The following is a 14,905-nucleotide window of genomic DNA, read 5'->3' as shown; positions in this document are numbered from 1 at the left end:
CAATTGACCTTTTTCCTTGCCACTAGTTAATTTGGACAACCTATCAACTCTAGGGTTTTCCTCCCTAGGAATATACTTTAACTCGAACGACTTAAATTAAGATGCCAACTGCTTGGCCTTGTGAACATACTGCAACATCTGATCATCCTTAACTTGATCAGGGTTGGCTTCAATTCCTCGAGAAGTTAACATAAATCCCAGAAATTTCCCGGCTGAGACCTCAAACGTACACTTGGAAGGGTTCAAGTGCATTCCGAACTTGCGTACCTGCCCAAGTACTTCCTCCAAATCCTTAACATGTTCCTCCATCGACCGACTTCTTACTACCATATCATCAACATACACTTCAATGCACTTCCCTATTTGATTTTGAAAGACTTTATCCATTAACCGTTGATAGGTAGCTCCAACATTCTTTAAACTGAACGACATGACATTATAACAATAATTAGATCGTTCCGTTATGAAAGCAGTCTTCTCCCGGTCCGGTCGGTACATAGGAATTTGATTATAGCCTGAGTAAGCGTCTAAAAAACTTAAGACCTCATACCCAAAGACTCCATCAACTAAGCCATTGATATTAGGGAGAGGATAAGTATCTTTTGGGCATGCCTTATTCAAATTGTGAAGTCTGTGCACATTCTCCACTTCCCGTTGGATTTCCTCACCATCACAACGTTGGCCAACCACGTGGTATACTTTACTTCCCGAATGAACCTTGCTTCTAACAATTTGTGAACCTCCCCATCCACTGCCTTTCTATTTTCTTCCCCCAACCTTCGTTTCTTTTGTGATACCGGTCGAGCATCCTTAAACAAGGATAACTTATGAGAAATTATATCAGCATGTATCCCTGCCATATCTAACGTAGTCCATGCGAACAAATCCTTATTCTTAAGCAAGACGTCTCCAACTACTTGGGCATGTACTCTAATGAGGCCCCACCCTATAGTTGTACATTGTTCCTCCTTATCTCCTAGCATGAACAGTTGCACCTCCCCCAAAGGCTCCATTTGATCTTCCAGGTGTGTTCTAAGATCCAACTCCGCCATTGCTATCTCCGACTGTTTATCCAAAGGTTCAGAAGCTCTTGGCTTCACTCTTAACCCCGCAGCATAGCACTCACGGGCCATCTTTTGATCTGCCCAAACAATATGTATTGTCCCCTCATTGGTTGGATACTTCATTGTCAAATGAGGGGTTGAAACAATAGCCCCGAAAGCATTCAAATACGATCGTCCCAAGAGGATGTTATATGATGTGTCTGCATCCACTAATAAAAATCTAACCTTCAACTCGTTAGCGTTTCTATCCACGCCTAAACTCGTTCGTAGATCAATGTATCCTCTTGTGTCCACCCTTTCCCCCGCGAATCCTACAATCTGTTCATTGCAAGGCATGATAGCGTCCTCTGAGATTGCCATCTGTACAAAGGTCTTCTAGTATAATATATTAGCCAAACTTCCCTGATCGACTAGAACCTTTCCCACCTGATACCGAGCAATCATAGTTATAATCACCGTCGGATCGTCCTGATCGGGCTCAGGGGCGTGGAAATCCTCATCTGAGAATGTGATAACAGGCATCGATCTTCGCCGAACATCCATCCGGTTCACACTATGCAAGCTCCTCAAGTGTCGTTTTCGAGCTGCCGCCATTGTCCCGCCCCCCGCAAATCCTCCTAAGATCGTGTTAATGACCCCCAAACCGATCGCTCCCTACTTCTGCTTCTGCTACGACCCTCTTTTTTCCTTTTGTTTTTCTTGGGAGGGTTATTCCGTCTGAACGACCGTCTTGTGCCACTCAAGGATGCCTCCTTATATCGCTAAACAAACTTCTGCAAGTGTCCAACCTGAATTAAGCTTTCCAATTTATCCTTCAGGGTAATACAATCTTCTATAGTATGCCCCATGTTTTGATGGTACCGCTAATATTTGCTCTCGTCGATACCCAAGGGCATTGGTGATCGAACCACTGTCAACAAGTCAACAATCAAAGCCTCTTCCATTATCCTAGCTCGGGTGGCAGTCACTGGTGTGTGATGAACATACTGGGGGGCCTTAGGTTGATCTGCCCACCTCTGCCCGCTTCCTCTTTCACTTTTCCCGAATGCTCGTTTGTCATTTCTTCTATCTCTTCCCATTTGGGGCATTGACTCCACCTCTTCTCTCCCTATTTGAAAAGCCCTTCCCTCCTCAATGCGAATAAAACTCGTCAGCTGGTCTTGCAACTCATCCATCGTCTGAGGTTCCTCCACGTACAAGTAATCTACGAACGACCCTAGCCTCAAAGTTGTTGTTAAGGCACTTACTATCAACCTTTAGTTAGCGTTCCTCACTTGGCGTGCCGTTGTGTTAACGAGTGAAACCAATCTAATGCCTCCTCCTTTAACGACAAGGAAAAAACCCTACACCAAACCAGTTCATCTGAACAATATACTGCCATAGCATCAATAAAAAATCGGAGATGCTTGATCGGGTCTATCGATCCTCCATATTTCTCTACAAAAGGTAGCACCTTATTCTCGGGCATGACTGTTCTCATAACATGTGCAGTGAAAGGGTGGAGCCCTTCAGCCTGATCGAGTTGTTCGTCCAACGCCCGACTTTTAACCGTCAGATTTTGTGCATCAGATGCTGCCTGGTGGTCCTCCACCTGATCACTTTGATCATCAAAATTTCCTTCTCCACCACGTCCACCCCTACCTCCATTTCTCCCATTTCCTCCTCCACCTTGGTTATTTCCCCGCCCATTTCCTCCTCTCCCCACATTTCCTCCTCTTCCCCGCCCGTTTCCTCCTCTTCCTTCATTTCCTCCTCTTCCTCTTCCGCCCTGCCCGTTGAGTTCAACATTAGTTTCCCCCTTAGTTCCCTCTTCTTGAGCTGTAGGATTACTCTATCCTCCATTCTCTGAATGAATAGTTTCAACATTCACAGATTGAGCAGTATGTCCGCTCACCCCATTACCTCGTTCCGCCCTTATCGCTGCCATCTCCGCCCTCATCTCCTACATCTGCCTCTATGATAAAGGTTGAAAAACAGTTATTTTCATATGTCATTTTAGACCAAATTACTCCCTTTACTGCTTAGAATGAGCTTCGAATCAAGCAAAACTCAATAATTGTTCTTTGGGAGACGACCTAGGGGTCATCCCCTAGCTATACTGCATTTCTAATATGCAATCAAATTTGTATGGGCCGCGACACCCATCATTCACCCATAGAGCTTAAAATATTATACCCTTTTTGAACCTTAGCCTTAAACAGGATATGAGCCCTTGTCTTAAAATTCTTTACCTTGAGTTGGGATGAGCTTAACTATATGTGATGAAAAAGGTTCAAGTTTGGGGTTGAATGGGGGAAATTGGAAAGCTATTAAGAAGCATTGAGCTCAATTGTTGAAAAAGAAAAATGCATGAGAAAAAGAAAAAATAAGAAAAAGCATGAAGATGAGCTCAATGAAAAAGGAAAAGGAAAAAAGTTAGGAATGAGAGAGATTGGTGAGGAAAAGAGTTGTGCTTAAATGTTGAATATTATGATAGCTCTCTTAACTCAAGGATTTTGTTTTCCAGAAAAACCAATTTTTCTTGTTAACCCAACCTCATTACAAGCCTTGGAAAAGTCCTTTTGATGACATTTGCATGTAAAGATGTGATTGTTTGAGATCAATGGCAATTTTATTTCTTGTGACTTATGAATGATAGAGAGTTGGAGTGTCACCCTAAACACTTGAGTGATTGAGTGAAACACTTGCTTGGTATGAATTGTTAATTTTCATGAGTGCATTTTTGCTTAGTGGATTGGTCATTCATAATGTGTAACATCTATTGTGAGATCTATGGACTGAACTGGATTGAAAGCATGCATGCATCTTAATTTGATTTCAGTGAAGATTTGAGATTGAGTAGTGTTTGTCATGTACTTTAGAAGTGTTGAATCATTGGATGAAATAGTATAAAGCCAAGCTCTGTTTTGTTTGCTATTTTGTTTTGTTTGCTTGAGGGCAAGCAAATTTCTAAGTTTGGGGTGGTGATAAAGGTTGAAAAACAGTTATTTTCATATGTCATTTTAGACCAAATTACTCCCTTTAGTGCTTAAAATGAGCTTAGAATCAAGCAAAACTCAATAAATGAGTCAGTAGAGGGTCAAAAGCTGTTTTTAGTGATATTATGCTTGTTTTGCATTGTTTTGTAGCATTTTTGAGAAAGTGAATAATGGAGTTGAATATGAAGGTCTTAGATTAAAAAAAAAAAGGAAAGAAAGGTTGAAGATCAAACGGTTGCAGTGCAGAAAAGTCAACCAGTCAACCAGAAAAAGTTGACCAAACCGCTGGGCGGTTCTGCGGCTTGAGGCAAACCGCTGGGTGGCCATTTTTGGCGCCAGGCGGTTCTCTGATGGGCCTGGGCTTGAATTTTGTTACTTTTCTTGGTTATAAATAGCCCTAGTGCGAGTTTAGATGTATTCTTTTGACAGAAGGGGGTGGCCAGACCTAATTTCACTCTCTGGAGAGGATCTCTTGGATGCTTAGGCTCCATTTCTTCTTATCTAGGGTTTGCTTTTCCATTCTTCATCCATTTTTCAGCTAGATTCACCATGATAATGGTGAACTAAACCCAATTGTTGTTGGAGGGAAACAATGTAATCTTTTGATACTCTCTTTTATTGAAACTCTTGTTTATTTATATGATTTCCATATGCTTTGATTATTAATTGTTGGGTTCTCATCTGTGCTTAATGCTTTTATCGTTTAACTCATTCGATAACTGTTGTTTGTCTTTATTGATACGGGGACGTACAGTAATGTCATGAACTGGTGAGTGATTCCTTGATTAAGAAATACCACCTAGGGATAGGGGTAGGACGATCAATTGTTTTTCACTTCTTCTCTATAATGCATTATAAATTGCTAGGGGAGGCTAGGGATAGCAAGCTAGTAATTAGTAATAGGCTCTTTTCGCCGAGGGATCGAGTTAAGGGTAGGCCAAGAAAGTTGCATAACAATTAGTTAATCAAGCAAATAAATCAAGAGGAGTAAATAAGAGAGAGCGGATAAGATGAAATTGTAAACCCCCAACAACTCCATTCATCCATCATTTTCTTCTCGTCAATTGAATCAATCTCTTTTGCATGTTTATATTTTGTTCTCATACCCAATTAATTAATTTTTATTTTAAAGTCTTACGATCTTAATTCACACGAACGATAAGGCCTTTCGAGTCTCTTGGGAAACGATACTTGGACTTACCATTTTATTATTACTTGAACGATTTGGTACGCTTGCCAATCCGTTAACACTCTACATATCCTGTAATAGCTATAAGTGAAGCTCTCCCACCATTGTGATCGTGTTTGGGTTGTCTTGCGCACTCTCGGGCCCCACGGTGGGCGCCAAAATGTTTCGGTTGTAGGAGCCCAAGATCGAACACTTCAAACTATTCCTCGACCTCCTGATCGTCTAACCAGAGCTCAATGCTTCCAATGAACAAGCCAAACAATGGAGACCTGCAAGGAAACACTTCAACGCTCAAGTCAGCAAAGTCACCAGGAGATCAAAGTATTTCAATCAGAATCAAGTCAAGTACCTGACTAACATGTCTGTATTTATAGGCATTTAGGCCCAATAATGGGCATTAACTTCTTGTAACTATTGCACCTTGTTCCGCAAGATTCGCCCCTAATTGTAACTGCCACATCGTGTAAGTTTCCTTCTCCACAATACTCGCTCATTACTACCCATCCTTTGATGTCGTCTACAATCCTCCCATGACTGGTAGATCCCCTCCAGTCTTCGTCCTAACCGATTGATCAACAGTCTCCCCTGATCGGTCCATCACTTCTCTCGAACATAACATACATAAGTGTTCAAGAGTTTTTCGATTGTTATGTGGATTAAGATCGTCACATATGAGACTGTTAATGGGTGTAGATGGAATGTTGCATGTGAAGGGTTGTTTAGAGATAGTATGGAAAAATTCATTGGTTAATTTTCTTCTTTTATTGGAGTGAAAAATCTCTTTACGAGAAATGCATTGGTGGTATCTTGGTACTTGTATATTGTAAATTGGTTAATAATGAGCATGTTTGGTTGGAATTTATTATCCTAAAAGGGTAATGATACTTTGACGCCAAACACGTGTCACATTTTTATTGGATCAGTGGAAATTTTTTTAAAAAAGAGAAAATGATGTGGAAATAGAAAACAATGAATGGTTTTCATTTTCATTTAAAGCATGATCTCATTTGATTGTTTTTTTAAAAAAAAAACAAAGAAAGTCATTTTTGCTCTCGCCGGGAAGCATTTTCTCTCTTGTCCAGAAGTATCTTCCTCTTCCTTCTTCGTCGCACTCACCTACCAGCCACCATTGTTGTCATTGAGAGAGTTCGGAGTTCGCCGGAGGCATGCCGTTCACCGCAACTGTTCCGCCGTTCACCGTCATCGCAAGCCAGAAAACGTCATTGAAGGTGGGTTATCGAAACCTTTTTTCGTTTATTTTGCTATTGGTTAGCTTTTGTTTAGTGGGTTTAATTTTTTTAAAAAATTTTTGGGCATTTAGGTTTTGTCTTGGTAAAGTTGAATGTTTTTTGAAGTTTTTGTTGAACATTTCACCCTGCATGTGCTTTATTGGTGGAAAGTTCGAATTTTTTGTTAAATACTTCATTGGGCATTTAGGATTTTTTTGTTGAATATATATATGTTTTAAAGTTACTAGTGGCATTGAAAGCCATTCTTTCTCCTCTCAATAAGCTTGTGAATAATTATTTTTTGAGCACCCATTTGTCACAATTGAAAGGTATTCGGCGGAATGAGAGGAATGATAGCTTTAGTGTGGCTTGGGTCAGCTGTTGACCCAGATGAGGTTAATATCTAAATTAACTCAGTCTTCACACTTCAGAGGATTAATAAAGTGCTTAGCTTTTGCTTTGGACTAATTTGATCAATATGTAAAATCTTTATTGGAGCATTTTTTTGTTAATGTTTACTGTTTACCAAAGGCTTCTCTGAGAGTGATAACGGTCTAAAAACCGTTATTTTTATACTTGAATTTGATATCAAAACACACCTTTTATGGCTTAGAATGAGCTTAGAATCATGCAAAGCACTTAAGTTTGGTTTCTAGAGAGCTAAAAGTGGTTTTTAGAGATATTATGCTTGTTTTACATTGTTTTGGCAGGATTTGATGAAAATTGAAGAATGAAAGTGAAGAAGGAAGGACTTAGACTCAAGAAAGGATGAGAAAAGAAGCGAAAGAAGAGTGAAGTCCACCGCTCAGCGCCAATTTCAGCGTTGAGCGCCAGTTTCGAGGAAGATCGCGCTTGAGCAGCGCCGTTGAGCGTCCTGCAATTCTGAGGGTCACCGCTCAGCGCCGGATTCCACCGCTCAGCGCCGGATTCCACCGCTCAGCGCCCTGAGATTAGAGGGGCCACCACTGAGCGGTCAAATGGGCACTAAGCGCCTAAATGATGGGCTTGGGCCGAAATTCTGGTACTTTTTTGCATTATAAATAGCTCCAGTGCGACCCTCAAAGGAATCTTTTGGCAAGCAGAGACGTCCAGAGCACTTCTACACTCCTTGGAGGCGGTTTCTTGGATGCTTAGGCTCCAATTTATCAATTCTAGTGTTTATCTTTTCATTCTTTCCATTCAAATTCATCTAGTTTCACCATGTCTATGGTGAACTAATCCCTTTGTTGTTGGAGAACAATGTAAATCCTTTTGAAACTCTCTTGTATCAAACTTTTTATTATATTTACATGCTCTTATTATCAATTGTTTGGGTTTTCTTTTCTGAGGTTAATGCATACATCGTTTAACTCATTCGGTGTTATGATATTTGATTCTGTCGATATAGAGACGTACGGGGAAATCTAAAACTAATTAGAATTCTCTTGATAATGAAATACTACCTAGAGATAGGAGTAGGACAATCAATTGCTTTAAGCTTCTATACTTGAATGCATTGGTAATTACTAGGGAGACTAGAGATAGTAAACTAGTAATTGGTAATAGGCTCTTTTCGTCGAAAGATCGGGTTTAGGGTAATTTAGAAAGTTGCATGACAATGATAATAAAGCAAATATAATAAGAATAGTAGATATAAGAGGGTTGATAAGGATGACATTGTAAATCCCAACAACCTCATTCATACATATCTTTTCTTTGCCAATTGATTCAAATTTGCATTTGCATGTTTTTTTTCATTCTTTGCATTAAAACCCTAAAATCAATTTTTCTTTCAAGTCTTATGCAATCAATTTACATGAAAGATAAGGCCTAAGAGTCCTTTGGCAGAACTCGGCCTTACCATTTATATTACTTGATAACGATCTGGTACACTTGTTAGGGGTTTAACAAGTTTTTGGCGCCGTTGCCGGGGACTCGTGGTTTAACTTTTCAAGTAGTGCAAATTTATTAAATTTGACTTTGTATATATTTTGTTTTAGTTTTATTTTTATTTTTTATTTTTTATAAAAGTGCTTTTAGGGTTTTTTGTTTCTTGTGTATGTAGGAAGCAATTCATACCAGAAGTAAGAAAAACCAAAATCTTCTCGAAGGATTAAGTGGCACGAGGGGGAGAAAAGTCAGAAGACCATCTCGTGAATTATTCCCTTCTCCTGAAAGACTTACACAATCCTCACCAGAAGCTTCTACTCAAGATACAAAGGAGATGACAGAACAACCTCCTCCAAGACACACACCTGCTGACGCATCAAAGGTAGTTGGGCCCTTGCATTTTAAGAACATTGCTATGCCAAGGGACAACACAACCAACATGGTGATGAACCCTACGTTAATTCATTTGGTACAAAGCAACCAATTTCATGGGTTGTCGAATAAGAATCCTTATGATCATTTGACAACATTTAGTGAAATTGGCAACATAGTAAAGATGACTGGAGTATCTGATGATCGGGTAAAACTTAGCTTGTTTCCTTTTTCACTTGGAGGCAACGCTAAGTTGTGGTTACACTCATTCCCAGAAGGAACTTTCACAACATGGGAGACTGTGGCGTCCAAATTTCTGAATAAGTATTTTCCACAGTAAAAAATTAGTCAAGGAAAGCTGGAGATTTCTTCCTTCAGACAAGGGATGGAGGAAACTCTTGGACAGGCATGGGATAGGTTTCAAAACTTGTTGAGGAAAACTCCTGTTCATGGATTTGATAGAACGACATTAGTTCTTACATTTCTGGGAGGCCTTAACCTACAGTCAAATCTTATTTTGAATGTTACGGTAGGAGGAAATATTCAGAATAGTATTGCTGATGAAGCTTATGAGTTGATTGAGAATATGGCGACAAATAACAACGAGATGAGTAGTGGCAGTACTGATTTGATCAAACATGACGTTTCGGTGTTACAATATCATAATTCTATAATGGAGCAAAATAAGACGATCACTCAGCAGTTGGAGATAATTATGCAAAAATTGTCCACATTGCTACAGGAAATTAGAGAAGCTTCAATAGTTCCAAAGCAGCCACAAGTCATGTCAGTGCAGAAGAATGCAGATTCTGAAGAGATCTTTGGGTGAGTTGTGAATAGCAGTATATTTTATATTAGTCGTTTGGAGGAGAGCGGTTGCGAGATGAATGAACGAAGTGATGCAAGAAGATGTGTAATGAAGGAAGAAGCAGAAGGAATTCTGTGGCATTGTCATAATTCCCCTTACGAAGGTCATTATAATGGAGAACGAACTGCTGCAAAAATTCTTCAGTCAGGATTTTATTGGCCTACTCTGTTCAAAGATGCTCATAATCACGCCAGATATTGTGACAAGTGTCAACGGACAGGGGCTATTTCAAGACGGCATGAGATGCCATTGCAAGGCATTTTGGAAGTTGAAGTTTTTGATTGTTGGGGTATTGATTTTGTTGGGCCTTTTCCACCATCATTTAATAATGAATATATATTGGTGGCAGTTGATTATGTGAGTAAATGGGTTGAAGCTTTAGCATGCCCTAAGAATGATTTCAATACCGTGGTCAAATTCTAAAAAAGGCAAATATTTTCACGTTTTGGAACTCCCAGGGTACTCATCAGTGATGGGGGGTCTCATTTTTGTAATGCTCAGCTTGCAAAAGTACTTAAACATTATGGGGTGAGACATAAAGTAGCAGCACCCTATCATCCGCAAACAAATGGTCAAGCTGAAGTTTCTAACAGGGAGATCAAGAGAATTCTAGAAAAGACAGTTGCTTTTTCAAGGAAAGATTGGTCGCATAAGCTTGATGATGCTCTTTGGGCGTATAGAACGGCTATGAAGACTTCCATGGGATTGTCACCTTTTCATTTGGTATATGGTAAAGCATGTCACTTGCTAGTGGAGATGAAGCATAAAGCTTTGTGGGCTTTGAAGTTGATAAAGAGATCTTTCAATCCTGGGCAGCAGGTGTTATTATTCAATTCAAGGTTGAAGTTATTTTCTGGAAAGTTGAAATCTAAATGGTCAGGACCGTTTGTAATAAAACATGTATATCGTAATGGAGTAGTTGAATTGGTAAATCCAGTTGGTGTTGATCCGCAGAAAAGTTGGGTGGTGAATGGTCAAAGACTCAAACATTATTTGGGAGGAGAAGTGGAACAACTTTCCACAGTGATGAAGTTGGTAGATCCGTGAGGTTATTAGGTCAGGCTCGTGACATTAAACAAGCGGTTACTGGGAGACAACCCAGGTTTTATCTTTCTTTTTCTTTTGTATTTTGAATTCCTAGAATAGGTTGAATTTGGTTGAGTAGTGTAGGTGTCTGTACTTGCCTGAACACCTTTTTTGACTATGGTTTGACTTAGTTTTATTGCATGATGAGTTTGCTTGATGAAGTTTGATGTGGATGATGATTGAGAATGTGTTACATGCTGATATACAGGTGAATTGTTCACTAGCTTTGTGAACAGAGGCATGATGATTTATGATTGTGATTATGATGCTAAGCAGGATGTATGATTGATATTCAAGATGTTGAGTGAGCATAACTACGTGAGGTTTTGAGCTCTAGAGTTTGTTGATATATGTGTTATTCATTTGGAATCATGAATGATATTGCCTGAATCTTTATGATTGATTGAATTGCATGTTTATGTCATATGATTAAGGCCATTTTTGGTAGCCCTTACTTAGCCAAATTTTTACCCAAAGTAAATAGAACCTTATGTTCTACCTTTTTCAACCTTAGCCTTAAACAGGATGAAAACCTTTGATTTGGAAATCTTTACCTTGAGTTAGGTTGAGAAATAATTGTATGGTATTGATAAAGGTTCAAGTTTGGGGTTATTGGGGAAATTTGAAAGGCAAAAGAGAAAGCATTGAGCTAAAGTGTTGAATGAAAAAGCATGAGAATGAAAAAGAAAAGAAAAGTAAAGCATGAAAGAAAAGCTCAATGCAAAATAAAAAGAAAAGGGAAAAGCTGGGAATGAGTGAGATTCGTTAAAAGAGAGTATGTGCTTGAACTTTGAATGTTGAAATAACTCTCTTAACTCAAGGATTTTGTGATCCAGAAAAACCAATTTTTATTGATAGCCTAGCCTCATTATAAGCCTAGGAAAAGTCCTTGTGATGGCATATGTGTGTGAGAATGTTGGTTGTATTAGATGAAAGATAATTTTGTTTCATGTGACATATGAATAGTAGAGGGAAGGAGTGACCTCTTGAAACACTTGAGTGATTGAGTGAAACATGTTGATTGGAAATGATTGATGCATTTCATGATTACATTTGTGCTTAGTTGACTAATCATTCATAAGGAAAGCATCTGTTGGAGAGTACTTGATCATGTGAACAATATTTGGACTGAAATGAATTGAAGCATGTATGCATATTGATTTATTTCATTGAAAAGCTGAATTGAGGAATCACTTGTTATGAAAGAATGAGTTCTGAAAGTGTTGAACTATGTTGATGACAAGGTGGGAAAACTGAGTTTTGTCTTGTTTGCTTGAGGACAAGCAAAATTCTAAGTTTGGGGTTGTGATAACGGTCTAAAAACCGTTATTTTTATACTTGAATTTGATATCAAAACACACCCTTTATGGCTTAGAATGAGCTTAGAATCATGCAAAACACTTTAGTTTGGTTTCTAGAGAGTCAAAAGTGGTTTTTAGAGATATTATGCTTGTTTTACATTGTTTTGGCAATATTTAATGAGAATTGAAGAATGGAAGTGAAGAAGGGAGGACTTAAACTCAGGAAAGGATGAGAAAAGAAGCAAAAGAAGAGTGAAGCACACCGCTTAGCGCCAATTTCAGCACTGAGCGCCAGTTTTGAAGAAGAAGCCACTTTCTCACTCTTGAGCGGCGCCGCTGAGCGTCCTACGATTCTGAGGGTCACCGCTCAGCGTCGAATTTCACCGTTGAGCGCCCTACGATTAGAGGGGCCACCGCTGAGCGGTCAAATGGGCACTGAGCGTCTAAATGATGGGTCTGGGCCAAAATTTTGTTACTTTTCTGCGTTATAAATAGCCCAGTGCGACCCTCAGAGGAATCTTTGGCAAGCAGAGATGTCTAGAGCACTTCTACACTCCTTGGAGGCGGTTTCTTGGATGCTTAGGCTCCAATTTATCAATTCTAGGGTTTATCTTTTCATTCTTTCCATTCAATTCATCTAGTTTCAGCATGTCTATGGTGAACTAATCCCTTTGTTGTTGGGGAACAATGTAAATCCTTTTGAAACTCTCTTGTATTAAACTTTTTATTTGACCAGGTTTTAAGGTTTATATAAAATTCATGCAAATTGAATTTTTATTTCTATTCTATAATATGTTTGCAATACTTTTTCTGGACATACGATACGAAAACAAAAAAGATAAGTCATTCAATTGAATTAGAATGTTTTTGAATCTCAACTTTATTTTATTGAGAAAGCCACTAATAGACGTTCAAGATGTAAGGAACCTTTATTTTCTTCCACAATTGGGGATTAACTAATTAAGGAATGTCAAATATGAAAATAAATGCCTCGGTTCGTAAAATTTGTGAAAAATGTCGACTGATTCGAAGACGGGGACGAATTATAGTAATTTGTTTCAATCCAAAACATAAATAAAGACAAGGATAATATTTGAACAAACAGAAGCTATCTAAAAAATAGACTAGATAAAAAGAGAGAGAAAATTCTCAAATTATTTATAATATATCTATATATTATTCTATGAAAATGAAAAATCCATACATATTTTGAAAGAGTATTGATATTTCAATTTTTAACTTTGATTTCAAAAATTGTATTTGATAGTAATCGAAAGCAAATAAATAGAATATAGAAAAAATCTAATATAAAATTAGAAAATAATTTTAATTAAAAGGATCCATTTTTTACATGAAATGGATATCTCCATACCCTATATCTTCTTGTTTTGTTAATGAAATATTGAAATAATCAAATATGGCAAAATCAATACCTAAAAACGGTTCGCGTAAAAATGTACGTATTAGTTTGTGTAATCATACTCGTAAAATACCAAATTGAATTATTCATGTTCAAGCTAGTTTCAACAATACTATTGTNACTATTACAGATGTACGAGGTCGGGTGATTTCTTGGTCCTCCGCTGGTACTTGCGGATTCAAGGGTACACGAAGGGGAACACCTTTTTCCGCTCAAACTGCAGCAGGAAATGCTATTCGAACAGTATCAGATCAAGGCATGCAACAAGCTGAAATTATGATAGAAGGGCCTGGCCTCGGAAGAGATGCANCATTAAGAGCTATTCGTAGAAGTGGTATACTATTAAATTTTATACGAGATGTAANTCCTATGCCACATAATGGATGTAGGTCTCCGAAAAAAAGACGTGTATAAAACTAAAAATAAACATTAAAAATAGTTCAAGAGAAAAAAACAAGTCAAGAGTTTGATCAAAANAATTACTATGGTTCAAGAGAAATTAAGGTTCTCTACTCGGACACTACAATGGAAATGTGTTGAATCACGAATAGAAAGTAANCNTCTTTATTATGGACGCTTTATTCTGTCCCCACTTATGAAAGGTCAAGCCGATACAATAGGCATTGCAATCCGAAGAATTTTACTCGGAGAAATAGAGGGAACATTGTATTGAAAAGTAATATGTATGGAACACAGGACACATCGATTTCTTTCAAAGGTCCTGGATATATAACCGCTCAAGACATCATTTTACCACCCTCGGTGGAAATCGTTGATAATAGACAACATATAGCCAACGTAACAGAACCTGTTAATTTTTGTATTGAATTAAAAATTCAGAGAAATCATGGGTATCGGATAAAAACACTAAAAATCTTTCAAGACGAAAGTTATGATATAGATGCTAGATTCACGCCTGTTTGAAATGTAAATTATAGTATTCATTCCTGTGTCAATGGCAATGAAAAACAAGAAATACATTTTCTCAAGATATGCACAAACAGAAGTTTAACTCATAAGGAAGCCCTTTATGAAGCCTCCCAAAATTTGATTGATTTATCTATTCCCTTTTTACACGCAGAAGAAGAGAACTTTAATTTAGAAAAAAATAAAGACAAAGTTACTTTGCCCCTTTTTACTTTTGATGATATATTGGTTAAGGATAAACTAAGGAAAAATAAAAAAGAAATAACATTGAATTCTATTTTTATTGACCAATTAGAATTACCTCCCAGGATTTATAATTGTCTCAAAAGATCCAATATTAATACATTATTAGAACTTTTGAATAACAGTCAAGAAGACCTTCTGAAAATTGAACATTTTCGCGTAGAAGATGGAAAATCTATATTGGACATTTTAAAAATACAAAAGTATTTTACATAAAATTGAAATCTATTTACATAGTATTTTTTCAAATTGATTTTTTTTCTAAACTCAAAAGGTCAAAATATGTAATTTAAATATTTAGAACAAATCCAAATGTTCAGAATATATCTAAAATGGAATACATGTATACATCGTTTAAC

Source organism: Vigna radiata, unplaced genomic scaffold (assembly GCF_000741045.1).
Source record: "Vigna radiata var. radiata cultivar VC1973A unplaced genomic scaffold, Vradiata_ver6 scaffold_269, whole genome shotgun sequence".
NCBI classification, from domain to species: domain Eukaryota; kingdom Viridiplantae; phylum Streptophyta; class Magnoliopsida; order Fabales; family Fabaceae; genus Vigna; species Vigna radiata.
The sequence above is the reverse complement of the archived record's forward strand: the minus strand, read 5'-3'. Positions refer to the sequence as shown.